Here is a 5211-nt window from a genome sequence, read left to right on the forward strand (position 1 = left end):
TGTGTACAAATAGGCATTGTAGGAAATTCCCAAGGATGTTCATAAAACACAAATTTCATTTTTAGACTTAGCATAACTAACACATAGTGATGGACATATTTAATAATCCAGGAGAAATCTTAGAGTATTATATTTCTAAAGATTTAGTTTGTTATCAGTTAGTAACTTAGGTTCTTAAGAAAAATAAAGTCTCAATGTTAAAAAATATATTTTCTTATTTTCTGGATTCTAAAGTGATTTCTTTTTTGTTTTGTTCTCCTTTAGAATTATTAGCATGTATGACATGTAATTCATATTGCAAAAATTACATGTATTCAATTGGAAAAGACCTTAAAATTCATCTAGCCCAATGATTCATCAAAGACTGGAAATATTACAGACCGTAGGATAGGAGAAACACATAAGGTCTTGAACTTTCTGGCCAAAATTCCCGGTGAATACAGAGCAGAGAGGTCTTCACCAGTGACACAATCTCTATTACCATATATAATGTTTCCCCAGTAATGAGTTTCCTCCATCATCAGATTTTTAAATCATCTGAGCAGCCACTTAAGATGCTTTACAAATTCTTTTCTGTCATTAATAATGCTGTCACATGAGAGTGCTTCTCTCTGCCATCACTAGGCTCCTCTGACAGCCACCTCTTTTTGCTCACTGTGCTGCCATTTATCAGTATTCTGCATTTATGTTCCTTCAATCCATTTGGAAGTTCCACTGCATAACAATTTGAAATATAGAAATATGTGGTGGTGATGAATTTTAATAGTTTAAATCAATTCTGGGGTGACTTGGTTCTTTGAATATCTATATATTTATCTTTGTGTAAAATATACATCTCTACATCTATTTCTGTCTCAGTCTCTATATCAGCATTTATAAAAATCTTGGTTGTATTTGCAATGATAAACTATATCAGGCTTTACAGAAATTTTCAGAGAATTCATACCAATCTCTACAATTTTTCAGGAATGAGAATTTTTTAAGGTAGTCATAGGAAATAAAATAATAAGATACATTCCATTAACTTAGCTTCAAAAAATCAAACTAACAACAATTAATATAAGAAAGAAATTTGCATGATTTATATAAATGAAATGCAAATTTTCACTAAGGATCATTGATTAATTATGAATACTAGTCATGTTCTTAGTATTTCTCTGGACTCTAAAGATTCAGCATTGAAAAAACTAAAGACCATGCCAATATGAGTTATGCCATGGTAGAGAAAATTAGAAAATAAATAGGAAATGTAACTTCTGGCAGTGATAAATGCTACGAAGAAAAATAGAACAAATGAAAAAGATGGGCTATTAAAGACGTGGGACAGAAAGAGGTAAGAAAAGTTGGTTTAGCTGAGGAAACTTCAGTAGAGACCCAAAATGAATTAAATAAACCTGATAGATTAGATAAACTGACACAAGGAATTATAATTGCTACAATCTTTCTATAAAGCAATTTGGTTATCTCTATATAGTGCATGGGAGTCCACCAGTATAATTAGGGGTTAATCGTGGGAAAGGCAGGGCTAACGAGGGAATAACTAGTGCAATGAACCTGAACCATGCTGTAAAAAATAAATCACGTGAAATAAATGAAGACCTTTTTTTTTTTTTTTTTTTTTTTTTTTTTTTTTTTTTTTGAGACGGAGTCTCGCTCTGTCGCCCAGGCTGGAGTGCAGTGGCGCAATCTCGGCTCACTGCAAGCTCCGCCTCCCCGGTTCACGCCATTCTCCTGCCTCAGCCTCCCGAGGAGCTGGGACTACAGGCGCCCGCCACTGCGCCCGGCTAATTTTTTCTATTTTTAGTAGAGACGGGGTTTCACCATGGTCTCGATCTCCTAACCTTGTGATCCGCCCGCCTCGGCCTCCCAAAGTGCTGGGATTACAGGCGTGAGCCACCGCGCCCGGACGAAGACCTATTTTTTAATGAGAGCACTGTTATAAAGATATTAATATTCATAAAATCAATGCATACATTTATCCAATAATAAATTGATGCATGGAGTTAAAGAGTACCCTCTATTACCCTCTCCTTACACCAGAAAAGAAAGATTCAAAACCTGTCAAAGTGAATGCAAAGTGAAAGAAACAAAAAATTCTGGTAAGACAGGAAAAATAATTTTCACAAGAAAATAATGATTGCATGCTTGAACAACTGTCTGTTAAATGCTATTATAAAAGTAATATAAGCAAAATAACAAGTTTGACAATGAAATAGACATGCATATCAATACAAAAGAAGGAACATAGTAACAGGTAAAAGTATATATAATTTAACACAAGGTGGTATCCCATATTCATACAAAATAACAATATATTTTTTGAGAAAATTGGATGACTATTAATGGAAAAAGGATAAATTGGTGCTCCTCCTCATACCTTAAAACAAAATTAAATCCGTTATAATTTGAAAGTTAAATATTAAAAATGAAACCACAAAAAATTTAGAAAAATAAAGATGAAATTTTATTATTCATAATATTTAGTAATGAATAAAAATACTACAATGTCAGCAAGTGCAATATAGCATAGAGAAGTTTAAAATATATATATATGTGAAAGTAAAAAAAAAAACTATTTTGAATACTTTTTACCAACCAGGTACTAGAAGCTTTAATATATAGGTGCCATTATTTAAAAGGAAAAAGAATATATTCTCATAAAAATAATTTAAAACATGTACATCCAACTCTCAAGAAATATAATTCACCAAAAATCATCTACAAGAAATATTCAAATAAATTAAAATGAAAGTAAATTATACCTTTTGCAAACTCATAAACTTGCTCTATATAAACTAAAATTAAAAACTAGTTACTATTAGCAATAGTTCATGATGAATTAGATTAAGTACTATTGGGAACATTGTTACAACCTTTCTATAAAGCGATTTGGCTATCTCTACATAAAGAATGTTTTGTAACATTTCTTTTACCCTTCAAATAATACTTCTAGGAATTTTTGATAAGCGGATTACAAAGAAGAATGCATAGATGTGTATAAATATGTTTGACCGTTATTCAAAACATAAAAATGCCAAAGAGTGAATAATTATATGAATCGTGGTTTAGAGACATAAAGAGCTATTATGCAGACATTAAAATTGTATTTTTGTTAAATAATAAAATGAGAATTTTTCAGATTAAAATATTTATATAACTATTTCATTTAATTTTCACAAAAGCATATTCTGTATTCCTGTGTTCTTAATTAACAATGATAATGCTTAGGTAAGGCAAATATTTTTCCCAAATCACACAAGCAAATTGGTATGCAGTCTAGATCAGACTGAATTTTAAGTATATGTTTACAAACTTATTTCTGTATTTCTCATAACAATATTTTATTTAAAAAGAAAAATTAGAACATACTACTATATAAAGAGTAGTATGATATAGGTACATGTACTTATTTATATGTGATATTTATGTGTTTATACTGGCATGTGTTCCCATTCTTTTACAAAATTGATATGGAAATCACACTCTAAATATTATTACATCTTTCTTTATAAGTACATATGTGTATTACATATTGAAGGAACAGAAATTAAAATAAAGTTACAGTGATTATACATAGGTGATTTTCTTATTGTTGTTTTTTAATCACCCTAATCTAAAATTGTTAAATTGTTCAATGGAATTACAACAAATATAACGCATTATTGTTCAATATACACAAATGAATTTTCCCAGTCTTATTTTTACATAGAAAATCTTTCCAGAATACTGAGTTAGACTACATAGTCAACTCCCACACTTTTTGTAGACATACCTGTATGTTATCACTTACAGCATATTTTAAAATGTGTCCAAATATCTATTTCTTCTCTAATTCTAGACTGCTTTAGAGTAGTTTCCATAATATTCTTATTTTCGTTCACTTTAACTCCCTATTAGCACATAAGTGGGATTCAATAAATACTAAGTCAAATATTAACTTTCTAAAGGGTCTTCAATTTGCATATATATATATTTAGGTTTGATCATGTGATGTTAACAATATTTGAGGGTTTTTCCTTCTCAAATAAAAATAAAAATTGTTATAAATATAACAATCTCATATTGATCTAATTAAAATATTACATTAAGTAAAATATTTACTTGTGTTAATTTCCTGTATAACCAACTTTGCATATAGTAAATACAAAGTATACTTTTACTATAAAAGTAAATAAGTGAAGGTCCAGTTTGGCAACACATATGCTAAAATGCAAATGATATAGAAAAGATTAACATGGTCCCTGTGCAAGGATGACATAAATATTTTTAAAATGTTTCATATTTAAAAATAAATAAATAAATGAGTTAATAAGTGATCTATTGGTCCCTTACAATATCTTTACTCATGGTAGAATTCAACCATAAGTTTGGATAAGCTGAATCTCCAAGTTGGTGTTAAATGACCACAATAGTAAAGATTTGAAAAAGTTGAAAAAGCTTTGTGAATTTTTATATATTTATAGGAGTATGCTCTCATTATGATAAATAATAGCATTTATTCATTTTAAAATATGCAACACATTTGCCTTTAAAAAATTAAGGTGGGATATAAATAAAATGTAGGCATATTGGAGAATTGTATATAGTTAAGAATTAAAACAGATGATTTACTATTATGATACAATATGCAGTACAGGCTGATGTAAAGTAATGGATCATATTTGTTAAAATAATTGTATGCTGGTGCATAAAAATGTAAATGAAGTCCACCCATTTTATGCATGGTGAAATCAAAGAAATTAAATCTTTGAAAATAGTTATGTTTCATTCATTTCATATAAAATTTTATTGTTATTTGTTACAGCAAAACTTCCACATTTAAACACAAATCACCATATATGTATATTTTATTCTTAAAGAGACATTTTATAATGCCATTATTATATAATACAGAAGATAATATTCTCTGATCATATACAAAAATATTCCGGTAGAAATAAAATGAAAATAGATTTTTGTAAAATATTTTCTTTTCTTTTTGATAAGCTAAAACTATCATTAAAAATCCCGAATCACTGAAGGAGTTGTATAAATTCATACACCATGAGTTCTCTCCTCTTACCAGAGATGTGTTAGAATGCAAGAACAGATTAGGAGGAAGTCATATATTTTATAAAATCACCTTCAGTGATTCACTAGGACCTTGCAAATTCCCAGTTACAACTAATTAGATTACTGGAATGAAGTAAAGAGCCTGTTCTTGGATAACAT

General features: G+C 29.2%; 1 pseudogene; it reads left to right on the forward strand.

Moving 5' to 3' along the window:
- The first annotated feature begins 4186 nt into the window (after positions 1–4186).
- LOC119627396 (U6 spliceosomal RNA) lies at positions 4187–4286 on the forward strand (annotated as a pseudogene).
- The last annotated feature ends 925 nt before the right edge of the window (positions 4287–5211 follow it).

Source organism: Chlorocebus sabaeus, chromosome 14, assembly GCF_047675955.1.
Source record: "Chlorocebus sabaeus isolate Y175 chromosome 14, mChlSab1.0.hap1, whole genome shotgun sequence".
NCBI classification, from domain to species: domain Eukaryota; kingdom Metazoa; phylum Chordata; class Mammalia; order Primates; family Cercopithecidae; genus Chlorocebus; species Chlorocebus sabaeus.